Below are 20,658 nucleotides of genomic sequence, written 5' to 3'. Positions count from 1 at the left end.
CAGAACAACCAGTGGTGCAGCCAGGTGCATTGCACAAAGAGCAGCGACGAGTTTTTACTTGGCCCACTGCAAGATCATTTTGTGCAACATCGGATGACTTGACCTAATGGAGAGTTGTAGCCAGTTTGCCATGGGGTTTAATACTTTTACAATGAGCACATGAAAGCCCCTGATCACTCCTAGCCAATAAGGCCATTTTAATGGTCAAAAGTCCAGGGCGTCATGTGACTCTTATGTGTACTATATTGCTTAAGAAATTGGTTGCTGTAACAGTAACTGCATAATGAAAATGTCATATGAAGCCTGGCCAAGTAAATCCAAAGCTGATACAATAGAAGCCCAAGGCACCTGATTTATACATCCAGCACTGTAAATGTCACATTGAAGAAATCAGTTCTTACTGTTACCACCTCTTAATGGGCAATTAACCTTTTCATTTGCAGTAAACGTTAATTCACTGGGTGAATGGCCATCCTAAATGTAATCCGTTGCCATGGGATAATACATTTTCATGTTCTGTGCCCTGCATATTGAAATGTTTACTAAAGACTGTTATATTCCCCTTGTCTGATTTTCAGCAGGTAGTAGAACCATGTATAATTTTGAACAGTCAGTACCGGGAACTTTAATAAATAACCTCAGTCTGTGGAGTCTTTCATGAATGATTTATAATATATTTCCATTGAGTAGATGTAACATGTATGACGGAGGAATAAAGATAAAATAGGTGTTGCAATGATAAGTGAGATGCTTAATACATGATATGGGGAGGGCTAAAGGGCACAATGTGCCAAAGAAGAGTATATAGGATTCTGTTCTTTCAAAAAAACATTGTCAGTATGTACTGTAGTCCAGAGAGAGCGCTCAGTTATCTGAGAGAGCGCTCAGTTACCTGAGAGAGCACCCAGTTACCTCAGAGAGCATGGTCAGCTGAGAGAGCAACTTGTCAGCTGAGGGAGTACTGGGTCACCTGAGGGAGCACTAAAGTCAGCTAAAAGAGCAACCGGTCAGGTTAGAGAGCATCCAATCTGCTGAGAGATCACTCAGCTTAGAGAGCACTTGGTCCACTGAAAGAGCACCTGGTCAGCTAAAGATCACCCATTCAACAGCGAGAACGGTCAGCTAAGAGAACACTTGGTCAGCTAAGAGAGCACTCGATCAGCTGAGAAAGGACAGGTTAGCTTAGCGGGGATCAAGTCAACTGAAAGATGACTGGTCATCAGAGAGAGCAACTGAAAGGTATACGGTCATGAGGTCGACAAGCATTGGATTGACACCATTAGGTCAACATGCAGAAAGGTCAACATGGGTCTAGGTCGACGGGTCATTAGGTCGACACAAGCATTAGGTCAACATGGGCAAGGACCACATGGGATTTTTCACTGTTTTTTGAGCCGACGTGCTGACAGGCGGTATTTCATGCCCTACCATCCACTAGGGCGTGGTGGGAGAATAAAACATTGTGCCAAAAGCATGGCGAGCGCAGCAAGGGGACGCGGTGCTACTTTTCAGTGCCCAAGTCGACTGTGTCGACATTCGGGTGAAAAAAAGAAGAGAAAACCCCATGCCTATTTCAACCTAATGCTTGTGTTGACCTAATGACCTGTCGACCTAGACCCATGTGCTTGTCGACCTAATGGTGTCGACTCAATGCTTGTCGACCTAATGATCCATACCCCTTTAAAACCTGGACTGTTAGGATGCCTTGAGGACTGAGTTTGGGAAGATAACAGAGTACTCAGTCAGCTGGGCGGACAAGCCAAATATAGCAACTTCCCAGAGAATCACCTCACAACAACATCAGAGGGAGCTGAGGTAGTTAAGCTCTGATGTTAGTAGGGAATTAAAAATGTTAATTAAAACTTAAGTAATGAAAACTCTGTTCCCATGATGTTCCTCTCTTGAATATATTCATTTATGTATCTGGATGGAATTAAATTCAAATATCTAAAATAACTGACCTAAAAAAAAATTCAAATTTAATTTATGTACCAAATAAATACATTTGTTAAAGAAATAAAAGAAAAAAGGAAGATATATTTTTAGTTTTCCTGCTGTTCGGTGTGAAGACTTCCCGACACAAACGTATTACACAGTAAGCGCAATATTATCTTTGGGCCCTTCACTGAATGACTGAAATACTTCCCTTTACAAATTGGGTTACAGCATTCGTAATTTAAATCACCCCAATTAAACGGATATTGTGCCAGAAGCTGAAGGTAAGCAATTGAGGTTTATTATAAATCAGGCAATTATGAGCTATTTTATATTTTATTATTGAGACGAGAGGCTTGCCATAATATTTTAATGCCTTGTAAAATGAAAAAGGAGGTTTCACAGAAGCCAAAAGCAGAACAGGGGAGAAAACAGGAGAGCGGCATAAATTATAACCGGCAGGACTGATTACCATATTAAAAAAAAAAAAAAAAAAAAAGCAAAAAAATACAAGACCGAAAATTACAGATTGAAAAATCAGAGGCTGACACTTGAATAAAAAAAAAAAAAAAGATAAGAATAAGTGAAGCGTACGAATCTCAGGAAACTATTCCAGCAGGAATATATCATTATATTGTTAGGCTAATTCTTACATTGTTAGAACTATTTTATCTAGTGCTGTTTAAAGGCACTGTGGGAACCAGACATAAAACAAATACAGTCCTGTTAACCAATCCCCAATGGGTTCTTGGGGTGACTTCGGCCTGCAGGCTTGCACTCTCTGGGTATTATAGTGTTAATTAAGTTCTGATTGGGGGACAGTTAATTCTTTCTGAAGTTCTTACGTGCTTCACTTGGCTTGGTGTAGACTGGGCGAGAGGAGGTATTGATCTCCATTTTGCCTCCATTAGCATAAACCTTCTGTCGGATTAGGTGTGCCATGTGTGCAGATCACTTAGCAATAGTATAATAGAATATGAATAAAATGTAGATATGGAGATGTAGATTTGACAGAAAGGCTGTTAATCATTTATTTATTCATTTAAATATATGTATAAGGGAAAGTATTGTAGTCAAGAAAAGATGTTCCAAAACCAGCACAGTCTACAATGCACAGTAACAGCTAACAACATTCATTACAGGCAAATAGCACCCAAGGTGCACACACACACACACACACACACACACACACACACACACACAACTGCAACGCCATTATACCACTATAACACAGTCTACAATGCACAGTAACAGCTAACAACATTCATTACAGGCAAATAGCACCCAAGGTGCACACACACACACACAACTGCAACGCCATTATACCACTATAACACAGTCTACAATGCACAGTAACAGCTAACAACATTCATTACAGGCAAATAGCACCCAAGGTGCACACACACACACACACAACTGCAACGCCATTATACCACTATAACACAGTCTACAATGCACAGTAACAGCTAACAACATTCATTACAGGCAAATAGCACCCAAGGTGCACACACACACACAACCAGGGCCGTCTTAACAGCAGTGTGGGCCCCTGGGCAAAGCAATGCACTGGGGCCCTGGCATACTTGCCTACTTTTGAAAAACAGTTTGAGGGAGATTATAGTTGATAGTAGAATTTTGCACAGCGCCCGATTGAGGGGGCGTGTCATGCGCTCCACTAAAAGGGCGTGTCTAGTTCCATATATGGAGACATTGTGAAAACAGATTGTAAATGTGGCACCTAGAAGCGTGGTTGTGTACTGCTACATCTGAGAGGAATATTTTAAATGATTTGTATCCAAATGTAGATGAGCCACAAAGCAGTTAGTAAGAGCTACTATACTTGGTAAAGTGCTGGGAAATAGTGCTGATGATACAATGTAAATGTATCTGTGTCTCATTCTTTTTTTCCCCAAAAAATGTAACAGTGTAATGTGGGCTAGGTGAAATGAGGGAGATTGCTAGACTAATGATGGAGAGAGGGAGATTGCTGCTATTTGAGGGAGTCTCCTGCAGAATGCAGGAGGGTAGGCAGCTATGGGCCCTGGCCTTACCCATTCTCCCCTCCTAGGTGTGGGGGGTGCTATCAGCAGCAGCTTTGATGTCTCACGGGTGGCAGGGGGTGCTCTATCTTCCACTCAACATGTAGGACCTGGAGCAGTAACTTCTGCTTATTACTCCTTTACTGCACAGGTGGTGGGAGGGTGAACACGAACGTGTGGAAGGGGGCACTGAGCTGAATGAAGGGTCCCCTGTAAATGACTTCCATGGAGGTCGGGGGTGTTATATACGCAGGGGAGGGTTGGATAATGGAGTGGGCTTAATATTCGTCATTTTCTGGTGGAAGGGCAGCTTGTTTGACTGCAGATAACGCCATTATCTGGAAATAGATTTCTTATCCTTCAATAGTATAAAAACTTAGAGTCCCAACTTTCAGGAGGTGCTGGGGACTTGGGGATCAGAGATCAGGAGCCAGAGCAATCCATTGACAAAAATATAAAACTGTACACCAGACGTTTGGAGCTGGTGCAGGGACCGGCTGCTGGAAGGCTGATATCTCTGGTTCTGGGCAGGGTAGCGACAAGGTGCTAATGTCGACAGAAAGGGAAGAGTCTCAGGTTTTGGAATATACTCTCAGAAAAACTCTAAGTCAGAGAGAACCTGAGAAATATGACTGGGAATTGCAATTAACAGGTCGGATGTGGACTGCTGCTTTGAAGTTTTATATCTCCAGTTCCCCAGGGCCGATTTTCAAAATCCTGGTATCCCTGGAAAAAGGGGATCCTCAGCTATCAGAATAGGGCCCTTATACACCTGGGGCCCCTGGGCAAGTGCCCATTAAGCCCATACGAAAAGACGGCCCTGCACACAACTGCAACGCCATTATACCACTATAACACAGTCTACAATGCACAGTAACAGCTAACAACATTCATTACAGGCAAATAGCACCGAAGGTGCACACACACACACACACACACACACACACACACAACTGCAACGCCATTATACCACTATAACACTACAAAGTTATCTACTCCGAATACATACAGATGACCGCGGTGGGGATGGCCGAGGTCAGAATACAGATACGGGCATCCCAAAGTATTCTTATCTTCCTCCTGCTCCCCCCCCCCCCCACAATTCCTTTCCATAGCCTAACCCTAACCTTCTACCCACCCGCAGCCTAACCCTAACCCCCTGCCTAAACCTCCCTCCATGTGGCCTAACCATCCCCATAGCATAACCCTACATCTTCCTCTAATGGCTAAACCTAACCCTCCTCCCCCTTCCCCAGCCAAACCCTAACTGGCCCAGTATACTTACTTTCGGCATCCCAGCAGTCAGGATTCTGCCGCCGGCAGCCCCACTGATGTCAGGATTCCGCCACTGGGCCTTTTCAGTAGTTGAGATGCCAGCGTTGGGATTATGAATGCCAACATCCCACCGCCAGGATACTGAATGCATTCCATCTTCTCAACCTTCTGACTTGACTGCCCACTCAACTTGGAGAGGATGTCTGCATTAGGGTGGTACAGCCAACTACCAGTCAAAGAAGGGAGCTCACCCAAATTAAATATTTGCCACAGACTGGTGACCTGCTGTTCTATACCCACTGCAAAATAACCAACAATAAACCACCAAGCAACAAAGGAGGGTGGGAAAACTGGAACAAAAAAGCTTTGGCACACAACCATACTATAGGCCGGCTATGGTTGACTCACTCAGACGCGAATTCGCACCCTTGTGAGTCACTCTAACCCTACCTTGCGAATAGTTAGCCGGTGCCACCCATTCGAATGCTGGGTTAGTTCATCCGGCACACAAATGGATGTTTTACATAAACAATCATCCGCATGCCAGTGAGAACCTCCCTCATCTTTCAATGGTCGCCGACCATCGAATAATGGTAAAGGCACTTGCATATGTACAGGTGGTCCAGACCTATGAGCGAAGAAATGCAGTGATATGGATGGGCAGCTGACATCCGGTTATGTCAGCTGCCCACCCCCCGCACATGCGCCACGACTACATTACCGTATGTACGCCCAGTGTTTTCTTGGGAACGCCCATGAAACGCTGGGCGTATGCATATGCTAATGCCCCTGGCCAGCACCCCACGCCCCTCTCCATCCCCCGCTCGAAAGGCAGGGAGCATGCACATCGAACAGATTAAGCACCGAGCTCGCACGCTCCCAGTGTATGCACATCTGCAGAAATGAAGCTGCGCATATGCAAAACATCGGTCCCGGTGTGAATTTGCGCCCAACCGAATCAATCTGAATAAGGGCATACAGTATGTCCAGTGACCAACACCCATGCCAGCCCCTGTCATAAAGATTTAAGCTACTTCTTTCTTGCTGTATGACAATCATTTGGCTTCTCTCTCTGAAATACGGGGACTCAGGCCTGCTGTAGAACATAGCTCTCTGATTTAGGACATGAAATAAAAAGCCCTTGGATAAATAGCCTCTAGCAGTGTACCAAAGCTAATTCTACAGCTATCAAAGCTCTGCCGTATCAAAGCTCTCATATAAATATACATAGATTGAGGGGATCTAGTGCAATAGATGGGTAATTGGGGAAGAGTATAGGGACTTTGTGTGACCATACAGAGGAAGTAGTGACTATTGTGACTCTTTGGGCCAAATGCCAATGATTAATTGTGACCAATCTACTGTCTATAATGACTGGATATCGATTAGATTTTTTTATCACGCACTTCGCGCTCATTAACATTGGGTTTAGCAGCACACAGTGGATAAACCAAACCAGACTGATAGGTGCGATGCAAAAGCGCTCATACGGGTGATTTTTGCGTATTTCAGCTCGCGAGCTGAAATGCCGGCACCAGCAGCCGTACATGCCAATCTACATTTGAATAGCTCAATTGCCCTCTAGTGGCTGCCGGCACAGTCATTTAAATACGGCATAAAATGACAGAAGCTGATTGGTTGCTGTGGGCAACTTTTCCACCTTATCCCTCTCGATACATCTTCCCCTACAGTATGTGATATTGATATAAATGTGTATTTTATAGCTTTTGTTCCACTGGCGTCCTGTTTGATTGTTTTGCTCTAGAACTGGTCATGCCAGTAATGTGTCATTTGTCTTCTTTTTTAAATTATAGTCACTTACCAGTATTATATTAATTATTAGCCCCGGTGAGCACATATTTTTACTATCTATACAGTTTTCACAGATTACTGCCTTTTATATGAGCCAAACAGTCAGTAGCGTCGAATTGCCACCACAATCCAAGCGGTGGCTTGGGGAAGCTTCATAGTCTATGCAGATTCCATGTGCTGTCCGCATGAAATATTCCAAAAATAACCCTTCAAAATGGCCACCCCTTTGGAGGAGACCTATTGGACCTCTAGCATCTGTAAGGGAAGCACAGTGTGTATAGTGTTACCCGGTAGTGCTGGATTCTAGGAACACTGGTGCCCATACGAGCATGTAACTCCTGCCAACCAGCATGTAACCCCTGCAAATGAGCATGAAACCCCTGGCAACGAGCATGAAACCTCTGGCAACAAGCATGTACCCTGTGGAAATGATCATTAAACCCCTGGCAACATGCATGTAACCCCTGGCAACGAGCATGAAAACCCTGGCAATGAGCAAGAAACCCATGGCAATGAGCATGTTGATAAAAATGTACAATTAATGTAGGGGTGAGGGGGGTGGGGCAGAAACTTTTATGGCAGGGGGGTGTCAAAATTTCTAGTTATGACACTGCCCACATTCAGTGGTTTAACTATGTATAGTTAATAGACTTATGGTCCCTACAAACATAGTGATGTGCACAAGCGATGAGCGATTTAGCATGGGCGATTCCCCGTGAGCTTCCCGGACTCTAAATCACTCAGACAGTGCCAGCGATGTGACAGCCACGTGCACCAGCGTTTGTGCTGAGCATTTAGCATGGACAATTTCAGGGAATTAAAAAAAATGGGCGGACAATGTGCAGTCTCTTCTTCGGAGCGATTTCACTAGATTTATCAAGCAGCTTGGTTATATATCTCCTGGCGATAGAGATGTGCGGGGTCGTGCATCGCTATTGCAATGGCCCCTACACACACAGCGATGTAGGGCCATTTTCTGAGCAATGTAGTTAAGTAAAATTGCTCAGAAAAATGGCCTGAAATTGCTACGTGTGTAGGCCCTCATTATACTCAGGAATATGTTATATGACTGCATTCAGGAGGCAATTCCTTACTAGGGGAATTATAATATAAGATTCAGTCAGAAATATTTATCACACAATATGGCGAGATGGCAGAGAACACAAACACGCAGTCATGTTATTGTACTTCATTTTTCTTCTACACATGATTTTTCTACTTTAGCATTTTATTTCTCTGGTTTCAACCACCCATGTTACAGAACAGATGTATTTAATTTCAAATAATAAAATGTACATTTTAATTAGTCTCAAGCGGTTCTCTGCATTTACTTCTTTGTTCTATACAGTATTGCTACCTGACAGAAGTTATATATATGTAAGAGGATGTCTATCACTGACTGCGTGTAGGGTAGACACAGATCCATCACACGCTGCAATTCTAGAGTCAAGCCAGAGGCGGAACTACCATTGGTGCAGCAGGTGCATTGCACCGAGGCCCCTGAAGACTAAGGGGCCCACTTCTGACACCCACTGCTGGGTGGCATATTGTGAACTTGGGTTGGAAGGGAATAGGAGGGCCCAAAAATGTAGTTTTGCACCTGGGCCAACCACTCGTAAGTTCTGACACTGAGTCAAGCCTTTAACAACTAATAAGAGGGATCCGGTCAGATTCCTCCCAGTGTGCTCTAATATCAAATGCATGCACAGAAGGACTCCTGGATCATAACCCTGGCAGTCCTTGTATCAAAAAGGGCAGCTCTTAAGAGAAGGGCTGTCCTTTGCCATCTTCAAGGTACATACTGGTGTGGTTATTGATGGTAAGTCCCCGACAAGTGGCGGGATATCCAGATACAGCCATGCTCATCGTTGCTGTAGTCGTGCCATCCAGTGCTCCTAGTCGCTCCATAAGAATTACGCTAAGGTGCAATAAGGGGATCCAAAGCATGTAGTGGCAGTGCTTCACCACTGGGTGGCGATTGGTCCTCTAATGAAAATGACAGAACATTACCGCAAATGTATACGGCCAGGGCCGCTGAGAGCATACCCTCCAACTGTACCGATTTAGCCAGTACTGTACCATTTTTTTTAACAGTCTATAACGGCTAAATCAAAGTGTACCGAATGTACTGTTTTTCATGAATTTTCAGGCAGCTCCTCAGTTCTCCTTCTCGGCACTGTGACCTGCGGTCCTAGATTATTATTAACCAGCCTAGTGCTGTCTTCTGCACCCGTTCCCAATGGTGCATTGCGGGTCTCGGACCAGCATGCATCGTGTCAGGCGCCTACTTGGGACCCGATGCATGCGCACTTGGAATTTCTGGACGCTGTCTCTGGTAGGACCTGTTGATGCTGTGTCCCCCGCAGCTCCCTCTGCCTCCTGAGGGGTGAGTGTGTGGGCTGTGCCTGTGTCCCGGCCATTGGGGATCACAGCGGATTACCTCCTCTGCATGCCCGGCTCTCTCCTCTGCCTCCTGAGGGTGAGTGTGTGGGCTGTGCCTGTGTTCCGGCCATCGGGGATCACCGCGGATTACCTCCTCTGCGTGCCCGGCTCCCTCCTCTGCCTCCTGAGGGGTGAGTGTGTGGGCTGTGCCTGTGTCCCGGCCATTGGGGATCACCGCAGTTTACCTCCTCTGCGTGCCCGGCTCCCTCCTCTGCCTCCTGAGGGGTGAGTGTGTGGGCTGTGCCTGTGTTCCGGCCATCGGGGATCACCGCAGTTTACCTCCTCTGTGTGCCCGGCTCCCTCCTCTGCCTCCTGAGGGGTAAGTGTGTGGGCTGTGCCTGTGTTCCGGCCATTGGGGATCACCGCGGATTACCTCCTCTGCGTGCCCGGCTCCCTCCTCTGCCTCCTGAGGGGTGAGTGTGTGGGCTGTGGCTGTGTCCCGGCCATTGGGGATCACCACGGATTACCTCCTCTGCATGCCCGGCTCCCTCCTGAGGGGTGAGTGTGTGGGCTGTGCCTGTGTTCCGGCCATCAGTGATCACCGCAGTTTACCTCCTCTGCGTGCCCGGCTCCCTCCTCTGCCTTCTGAGGGGTGAGTGTGTGGGCTGTGGCTGTGTCCCGGCCATCGGGGATCTCCACAGTTTACCTCCTCCGCGTGCCCGGCTCCATCCTGAGGGGTGAGTGTGTGGGCTGTGGCTGTGTTTCGGCCATCGGGGATCACCGCAGCTTACCTCCTCTGCGTGCCTGGCTCCCTCCTATGCCTCCTGAGGGGTGAGTGTGTGGGCTGTGGCTGTGTTCCGGCCATCAGGGATCACCGCAGCTTACCTCCTCTGCGTGCCTGGCTCCCTCCTATGCCTCCAGAGGGGTGAGTGTGTGGGCTGTGCCCATGTTCCAGCCATCGGGGATCACCACAGCTTACCGCCTCTGCATGCCCTGCTCCCTCCTCTGCCTCCTGAGGGGTGAGTGTGTGGGCTGTGGCTGTGTTCCGGCCATCAGGGATCACAGTGGTTTACCTCCTCTGCGTGCCCGGCTCCGCCCTCTGCCTCCTGAGGGGTGAGTGTGTGGGCTGTGCCTGTGTCCCGGCCATCGGGGATCACCGCAGCTTATCTCCTCTCCGTGCCCGGCTCCCTCCTCTGCCTCCTGAGGGTTGAGTTTGTGGGGTGTGGCTGTGTTCCGGCCATCAGGGATCACCGCAGCTTACCTCCTCTGCGTGCCCGGCTCCCCCCATCTGCCTCCTGAGGGGTGAGTGTGTGGGCTGTGCCTGTGTTCCAGCCATCAGGGATCACCACAGCTTACCTCCTCTGCGTGCCCGGCTCTCTCCTCTGCCTCCTGAGGGGTGAGTGTGTGGGCTGTGGCTGTGTTCCTGCCATCAGGGATCACAGTGGTTTACCTCCTCTGCGTGCCCGGCTTCCCCCTCTGCCTCCTGAGGGATGAGTGTGTGGGCTGTGCCTGTGTCCCGGCCATCAGGGATCACCGCAGCTTACCTCCTCTGCGTGCCCGGCTCCCTCCTCTGCCTCCTGAGGGGTGAGTGTGTGGGCTGTGTTCTGGCCATCAGGGATCACCGCAGCTTACCTTCTCTCTGTGCCCGTCTCCCTCCTCTGCCTCCTGAGGGGTGAGTGTGTGGGCTGTGCCTGTGTCCCGGCCATTGGGGATCACAGCGGATTACCTCCTCTGCGTGCCCGGCTCCCTCCTCTGCCTCCTGTACCATTTGGTGGGCTGTGCTGGGGGAGACTGTTTGGATCTCTGGCTGTAGCTAGCTGGGGCTCAGCCTTTGCAGATGTCTAGCTCCCACCCACCCTTGTATATACCTGCCAGATACTGTACATATTACTAATATATATTATTAGCGCTCACTTGTTATTTGATTTTAAATGACCAGTACACATTCGGAAAGGGTTGACAATGCCCCCTTTTACCAGTGACTCCACCCCCTTTACATATGGGCACGCCCCTTTTCTGGGTGGGTACCGATATATGTCCTTCAGATGTTGGAGGGTATGCGAGAAGTGGAGAGCAGGTACTAATTACACGGGCCCGGGCTTGCTGGAGGGGCCCTGGTCCGACCCCCCTCTGCCCCCCTTCCCCCTCCATCCCTCCTGGGCAGCAACAGCAGCACACACCTACAGCATGTGCTGTGCTGACAGCAGGCTCAGCATGAGTGTCTCACTGACAGCGTGAGAGCTCATGCTGTAGGTGTGCTGCTGCTGCTGGGGGGGGGACGGACTATAACACTCCCCCCTCGACTTTAGAGTATTTTTTCACCCCCACTAAACATTTTGGGGCCATGACCTAATTGTGGGAGGTCACATCACAGCAGTAGGTGACAGGGAGAAGCAGAGGGTGTCAGGGAAGAACAGTGGGTAACAGGAAGAGGGTGACAGGGGCAGCAGTAGGCACTGCAACTACTGCACCAATGTAGTTCCACCTCTGCTGTACAGGTAATAAACTGTATGTACCAAGACCACCACACTGTACAGTACTGATTAAGGCTACGCTTTACATACTCTACATGGTAAATGAAGTTCTTCTTATTTCAGAAAGTGGTAAAGATGAGCTGACAGGCCTCTGTTGCAGTAGGCTGCGTGGACTAAATGCGATCCATAGTACATCCCACCCACTGTGTCACTGTACTAAAGATCTACAAGATAGCTGCAGCAGATGTGCAGTAATACTGTACATCAGATTGGATGGCAGACTGCCCTGGGTCCTGGTGCCCAGCATGTATGCCCAGTGGGTAGAGCATGTAGCTTTCTACCCTAATCTCGAGCGATTTAAGAGTTTTAAAACTGCTGCACATGACCAACATATGCGGTGAGGCGCAGAGGTTTGAAAACTGCCAAAAATACATCTGTCTGGCAGATCTCACCCATTATATGTAAATTGCTTCCTTTACTTTATCAGCACTCATTTTAGTCATGTTAAGTATAGGAATATGCAGGGAACAGTTTAGCCTTTTCACATTCAGCAGATCAATTTCCACGTCATATGGATTGAGAGGTCATTTAGTAATTCCTCTGTAAATGTCACAGATCCCGTGGGCTGATGTTGCTTAGAAATGAGTCCGATGTCTTATAGTTTTAAAGGGAACTATGTGTATGCTAACAGTAAGAAGATTCCTATAACAGAGCACATTATTGTCTGATAATCACATTAACCCCACATATAAATGTCATTCTCACTGAACGGATCAGCTCCTTGTTGATGTTAGCAGACCTTCTGCGCACAATGTGTAATGGTTGGAAAGGATTATGATCTATAGTTCTTCTTCCATATCCTGTTCCACACCTATAACAATGCAATGCAAGGACAGACGTCACTAACTTTATCATCGATGGTTGAAGGTTTTTCGCCATCTTCATTAAACCACCAGTGGTTGACCCATGACCCATAGCTGCTTGGGGCTGCATATGCACAGAATGTAGCGCTTATATAAATATGGGCCATCCAAGAACACTTGCCATCAGCCCTAGACCATTGATGCCCATCAAAGGTTGATGGCAATCCTTAACGCATGACCCTTTCACGGACTACTAACGAGAACGTGTGTCTTCTGAAACTCTCATGATCATTGATGGTTTCTGAAATTTAATCGGTATCTCAGCATTCTAAATATACACTTTAAAATAAGGATGTGACGAGCTGAATGCTATTTCAAATACATCTATCGCCATTACAGAACCTAAGCAGCTACTTAGGCAATACAGCGCCTGATTCAGTAGCACTCTCTAAGCAGCGGTCATTTGCTGCTTACTGAGCGGTTTACCGTAGTCTACTGCCGGGCTGAACGCCTCCCCCCCACCGCCGAATCCCCTCGGTAACATGCGTGTTGATGTAAGTGAACTCATTCCCTCAAAATCAATCGATGGTCACCAACCATCAAATTATTTCTCTTGCCTTATGAATATAAAATAAAAGACAGTCTAAACTGACTTCCATCGGAGTCCGCCGTGGAGGGGGGCGATCGCTGACATCATGTAACGTCAGCTGTCCACCCCTGGCAGGCATCGGTCCACCTGCATTCCCAGGGGAACGCCCAGTGTTTAAAACGCTACATGTTCCCCTGCTCGGAAAACCCCATTGTCTAATTTAGTCATTAATCACACAAAGCCTGATCTAAGGTGGCCTCTCAAAGGAAGCAACTTGGTGGCCAAGTTGGCTGTTGTAGACCTCCTTGGCTAAATTAGGTTTGCCGATAGAGAAGTCAAAATTGTCGGCATTAGTAACACCATGAAGCCTGTTTAGCGATGCCAAATCTTCACCCGTTTGAGGAGCCATGGGAATGTGTAACTCTCTTGCTTTAAGTGCCTGGCCAGAGGGACCTCATGTCAAATGCACCGGCTTTTGGCACATAGTAGGTAACCAAAATTTACCCCCTTCACTTATATGGTCATTGTGATAGGACGCTTCACCACATACACCATTTACTTCAGAGCTATCCCCATTCGCCTGGTTGGAAATCCTGGTACAGAACATTATCCCTGCCCTCAACTGCTGGCATTCAGAGTTGCCATCAATATAAAGAAGGGAGGCCATTGACCAAAGATGGTCAGAACCCAGTGATGCATTCTTTGCTATCCATGGCCAGCCACTGAAGATATTATATTGGTGGCTAAACCGAGGGTTAAACAAGAATATGGTTTATTGGGCGTCATGTATGCATTAGCAAAATACATTCACCGTGAATGGTTTTGGACCCATAGTTTCACACAATTGACCATCAGTGGTTGAGCTGCCAATGGTTGCCACTGCATTACAGACTGCTTCCTTTGCTTAACCATAAGAGTAATCCCATATCCCAATGTGACTTCACCTCCTATGATGTGGTTTCATCGTCAATATGCTGCAGCTGTGCCCACAATCTCAATCTCTCCCTGGTGGGGGGTTTATAAACCTGCAATATTGTTTCCTCATCTGTCAGGATAATATAGTATTAAAAACCACATACACCACCAAAATAGCAGTTTTACTAGCCATCTTCATTAGCGGCTGTGTAGCCATGCAAGGAAAAATCTCTTATGATGTGCTGAGACCTTACGCAGCGCTGTACATAATCTACAGTGATTTGCAAGGTTCTGTTCCTGCCTTAGAGACATGTACTGTAATGTGGTGGGATGACCACAAGATGGCAAAGTAGGACAGTGAATTGGTAGGAAACTGATGCACTTGATCTGTCAGGAAAGGTAATTCTGTGCAATTAGTGACAAAAATACCTCTAGACAGACTATATTAATATGAATCTAGCATGTGTAAAGGTGATCTAACCATTCAGTTGCATTAATAAATCATTATATTTATAGTAACACACAGTGGCATAAGTGTGTCCCAACTGCCCAGAGACAAGTTAAATATTGGCACCCCTCCCCACACACACACACAGCACCTACTTCACACACACACACACACACACACACACACACACACACACACACACAAACAGAGCACCTAATTCACACACACATGCATGTGTGTGTATGTTATGTATATTATGTTTAAAATAAAGAGAATGCCATGTCTATAGTCCTGCCAGTAGGGGGGGGGTCAGCCACAGAAGATATATAGGTGGCTTTCAATGAACATTCAAACTTGCAGGGGAGAAGAGGTGCCCCCCTTGGGAGCAGGAGCCCAGTGGTACATGATTCCATTGTCTCCCAGAGTTACGCCTATGGTAATCCATTTCACACACAGGGTTGTATCACTTGCGGAACATTAATTGAAGGCTGTCGGGATGGTCATGGGACAGTGTGGTCTCCGTGACTCTTAGGGGGTGATTCAGACCCTCTCGTAGTGGGCTGAATTCGGTCCCCCAGCCGATTGTGAGGGTTTGTGCATGTGCGAATATGCGCATGTGCAACCCCCCCCGAACAAACGCCTTTGGTGAGATTCACACTCGCCTGGGTGTGCGCTGCAGGATGGGCCGGCAGGAGGCGGGCAGGGGAGGCGTGAGCAGGGGACCCAGCGTTTTATGGGCCCGCCCACAGAAACACTGAGCGTACCCCTGTGAATGCATGCGTGCCCATGACTGCTTGGGGCGGGCTGCCGATGTCACATGATGTCAGTGCCTGCCCCGGATTTGTCGTAAAGCGGGATCCAGAGATAATCGCTGCCACTATTCATGGGTCCATGGGAAGGGGCAGAAAAGAGATAAACACTAGGGTGAAAACAGTGATAGTTATATAAAAAAAAAAATCTAAACTGGATCAAAGCCTTATGTTCACAGTTTGTTTACTATATTCATATTTCAGCATCCATTTAAAAAAATAAAAATAAAACGTAAATCCAATCATGTGTACACAATTTTCAAAGTAAACTACATACATGTCTACACCATTCATTTATGGCTCGACACCCTTTTAAATATGTCTAAAATGACTATGTGTGTTAAACCACAATTATGTGACAGCATCAACCACACACAGGCCCCTTATGTAGAGATTAGTATTAGGGGAAAAAACTACAAATACAGATGGAGCCGCTCTCTTCCAGCGGGGGTCTGGCAGTCGGATCGCCAACCGATAGCCCCCGGAAGGGGACATGCCCGTGTCCCCTTCCAACAAAGCTTCCTTCCGGTCCCCGCCACCTCTCCGCCGGTCCCCGCCGATCACCCCCACCTCCCTGCACCCCCCTAACCCTGCCTGTCTCCCTGAAGCGGAGACGGGCATTGTTCACGTCCCCCGCCGCCTGGAGACTGGGACGTGCGTGCGTGAGAGACACTCACGCGTCCCAGTCAGATGGAGCACCGGCTCGCCAGAGGGGGCATTCTGGCGAGCCCCGGCATTGGCTGAGAGGAGTTCCATCTGTATGCACATACAGATACTGTAAATGACACTACAACATTACATACATAGTACAATGTGAGTACACAACAACCACTTGGCCTTGAGGCATCCAAGTCAATGACACGTTAAGGGTTGATAACATCAGGGGGAATGAGGTGCTTCATGAGGACCTCCCACTTGGTGTAGGTAGCCACATAAGGGGGACCACCTCCTGTCCTCCTCCTTGCAGATCTGGCCTCCTTCACCATCATCTTCTTTACAAGCCGCTTAATGTCATAGAACCTCTTGCGTCATGTATCTATGCACATGGCCATAAGTATTCACTGCCATCACAGCCCTCTTCCACAGGCTTTTCTTCCTACGTACTTGTAGTTTCCCAGACTCACACCCAAAGAGCTTGTTGTAGTGCCTCATGAGCTCTGTAACAAGGGCCATATTCTCCGCATGGGTGAACTTAATATTCCTCCCCTTCTTCATCTTGGGCACACTGGACTCATGAGGTGTAGCTACAGTCTCCTCCCCAGGTGATATTGGCTCCTCAGCATCCAAATCTACCTCCCCACCCTGTCTAATGTCACTCTCAGACATGACCCACAGTTTCACACCCCACACCCCACTTGAACCCCTAGTGACCACCATCTTGCTTTACTCCTCTTAAAAATGAACACATTCTGCCCCACAACCTTCTAAAGAACATCATCATGTTCCTCAAACAAGCCACAACCTTGTAGTTTAACTTGATTCATGCTGAACCCATACCTCCAGGTGTCCTAAGATACACTAGTGCACATACAAGGTGAGGGCTTGGGGAAGGAAGGATAAGACCAACAGAAGAAGATTAGGAGGACAACCCTTATGATATGGAAGTGAAAATATATCGCGCCTTGGAGATAGATCAAGTGGGAAGTAGCTCAAAGCAACCAATCAGCTTCTGTCATTTATCTATTACAGTCAGGGCCAGATTAAAGCAGGGGCAAAGGGGGTAAGTACCCCTGGGCCCCCCTCTAGCTAGGGGCCCCCTGTGGCTGGCTTGTATTTAAAAATAGTGGAGGTAGTGCTGCAGCTTCACCTATCTACCAATGTGACAATGATTAATGGTGCTGAGCATGGGGTGCCAAGGCACACTGACTGCACAAGTGTGCAGTGCATTACTGGGAGTTGACTAAGTCCCATGACACTTTGCACAAGAGGGCAGAGGCGGAGAGGTTTGTGCTAAACTCTGATTGGTGGATCTCATTACATGCTTCTCTGGCCCATGGAGGACAGCAGCAGCAGCCGAGTCATGGGAGGGTTTTTAATCAGAGGCAGCACTGGGACTGTGAGGTCTCATACAGTCCTACAGAGTAAGGTGCAGAGGGACAAACACAGGCTTTTCATGTGGTATGTATATATATATATATATATATATATATATATCCCCTGCAGTTACCCATTGACCAAGTTTATACCGCTTCTCGGCCTTTTGGCTAAGATCAAGTGTAGTATCTGTTCTTATCAGTTGGGTCTGGACCGCCCCCCTGGCAGAGAATAGAGAAAGGTTGGACTAAACCACCTTGCTACTGAGCTGAGGAACGGGAATGCCTCATGTTCTGGGTGGGTGCAAAGTCTCACTGAGTATCTTCATACTGCCGTAGGGGGGGTGCACACCCTCCTACTGGTAGGGAGGGGAGAAGCATCGGGCCTAGTAGATGGGGCTCTTGTTCGGGGGTCTATAGCCTCCGAGGGAGAGTCACTCGAAAAGCCTGGTCTAGTATCCAATCCCAGGAAGACGGGAAAAGCTGGGACCGAGTAGATTGCTCTCTGGTCCGGGGGTAACATGTCGCCCCCGGCCAGGGAGACAGCGAAAAGCCCAGCCCAGTACTCAATCCCTGGGAGAGGTGAAACGTCGGGACTGAGTAGGTGTTTTCTTCTCCTTCGGTTGGTCTATTCGGCCGCTGCGGGGGAGACTCATCGAAAAGCCCGGTGGAGTATCCATTCCCATGCCGGGGGGCCGGAAAGGGCCTGCTGGTGAGGCGGAGAAACACTTGGTCGGACGCTGACTGGCTGGCTGCTTGGAGTCCGAGGCTGCACTGTGCCCCCGGGGAAACTCGGGGGTGCCGAACATGCACGGGTGATCCCAAAATCACCATGCACTAGTATGGCACTAGCACTGCGCACTTTCCCTCTAGGTATGCGCTTCACGTCCTTACCTCGTCCTTTTGGATGGGGTAGGACAATTTTTCACACCCCCACCCTGGCCTTCTGGCTAGGGTCCTTTATTATTTATTTCCCTTCCCCCTCTCACGTTTGTCACTTTTCACGTTCCTTGTATTTTTTTGTAGTTTGTCACGTTTTTTTGGGTAGTGTGGTCGACCCTTTTGGGCCTTCCATTTCCCCAATGTGCCGAAGCTCTCGCCTTTTGGGGAGAGCTTCGTGCCCCCCCGAGGACGACCCCGAGCCGCAAGGCGGAGGGAAGTCCACAGCGGGTCTCTCCAAACCATGGGGTGCGGAGGACCCACCGTCCTAACCCTTTCGGGGGTTGAGGAATGAGGGTCTCTCTAAGCTTCGGCGAAGAGGACCCACCGTTCCCTATTTTCCCCTCTTCGGCCTTATGGTTGAGAGGGGTTAGGGGAAAAACGGGGCCCTGTCTCTTCGGAGACGGACCCATTCGATCGCACGGCCTCCTTTGCACGTGTTTAGGCACAGCACTGGTGGTGGGGAGCACACCTCGGGCTCCTGAGTTTTTTCAAACTCATTGACCAAGTTTATACTGCCTTTACTCTGTGTCTTGACAGTGTAATATTTTCCAATGCAGTTTGCGGCCAGGGGGCCTCCCTGTCTAAAGTGCCCAGTGTCTAAAGTGCCCAGGGCCCCCCGAAGGCTTACTCTGACACTGATTACAGTCCATGAAATGACTGGTTGTTATTGGGAACTTCTCCATTTTATCTCTCTCAAAGGAAATAGTAATATTGATGCAACAGTAGCCAGGTGCCTACACCTTACAGAAACATTATCAGTCACCTTTATCTTATATTTTTGAATTGTTAAATTGTACAAAGGTTTCCACGGTTCTAAGTTGATTGAGCACCCAACCAGGGCCTGCTTTTCAATCAGGGGGCTGCCTGGGGTGCCACGGAGTCTGTCTATCACCAAATTAGGGACAGCTATGTCCTTGATGTACTTAATACAGGTGGTGGCTGTGGAACTTCTAAGACGTCATCTCCGCACTTTCACTTGAGGGGCTGGAAAGTGGGTAGTGGTGGCAGTGTGGGGTTGGGGAGCAGTAGGTTGAGGTTTTACCCATGGGGCCGATAAGCCCCCTACACCAAACACATCAGGAAACAGATCTCTCAGTCACCGCCATCAATTTCCTGTTTCCATTTTAAGCATTAACATTTTGTAAATCCTTTACTAAAACCCTGAATACTTGGTGAAATGCAACATGTAATTTCTCATTGCTGTGTTTTACAGAACAGCTCAGTTCTAAAATAATAGCACATTTATATTGTAATCCAAGCCATAACAACAAATCTATTCAAAATAGGATATAACATTATCATAATGCAAAATAAGGCTTATTAAATTGTTTAGCCATTTTTAACAACCAAGCCAACCGTTACAAACCATTTGTGTACATTTCACATTTTGTTACGACCAAAACTTGCATTTATGATTTATACAGTAATGTCAGTCCAGCCAATAATGGTAAAATTGTTGTGTAAGCTGCAGAGATAATCATACATATATCCGGCATACTGTGCCCATTCAGTTCTGTAATACAAATTATTAGCTGGCATAGAATTTCAAGAACCTTGGATATTCCGTGCGCTGAGCGGCTAGCCTGGGTAATAGAACAATTCTAAATCAGGTGCTCCTGTAAAGCCTATTACATGTGTTATGTACTGTATGAGGTACCTGATTACCTTATTTCAGTTCATATCTCTTGTGAAGCATCTGCAATACAAACATTTCCATTCTGATATTTTAAGCCCTGATATATCATGACGCACATTCCGCCCAGATTGTTTTATCAGATCTGTAATGCTCATTGTACAGGGAAATAAAATAACATGCTTTTAATGAAGCGCCAAACGGCTCAAGTAACATCTTACTGTACTTAAAAAGATTTATTCCGGACACCATTAATTAGGAGGGAAATGCACATCTTTACCAGCGTGCTATCAACAAGTCAGGTACAGCATAAGCAGCTTGTGCCGACAAAACAGCCCAAAGGCACTTTAATAGCATACTAAGCCGGGGGTGTTGATGGAAACGCTACAATGTCTAGGTCAACAGTCAATAGCATACCTCCCAACATGACCCTCTCCAGGAGGGACACATTGCTCTGTTTCTAGACTTCCCTCTTCATTTATGATTGCCATCACCTGTGTTGAAGCGCC

At 47.4% G+C, this 20,658-nt stretch overlaps 1 pseudogene; it reads left to right on the top strand.

Moving 5' to 3' along the window:
- Nucleotides 1–17,725: 17,725 nt before the first annotated feature.
- Nucleotides 17,726–17,833, top strand: LOC146050914 (U2 spliceosomal RNA; annotated as a pseudogene).
- The last annotated feature ends 2,825 nt before the right edge of the window (nucleotides 17,834–20,658 follow it).

This window comes from Crinia signifera, chromosome 12, assembly GCF_055691185.1.
Source record: "Crinia signifera chromosome 12, ASM5569118v1, whole genome shotgun sequence".
In the NCBI taxonomy this organism is placed as follows: domain Eukaryota; kingdom Metazoa; phylum Chordata; class Amphibia; order Anura; family Myobatrachidae; genus Crinia; species Crinia signifera.
Note: the sequence above shows the minus strand (reverse complement) of the source record. Positions and strands in the feature narration are given on the sequence as shown.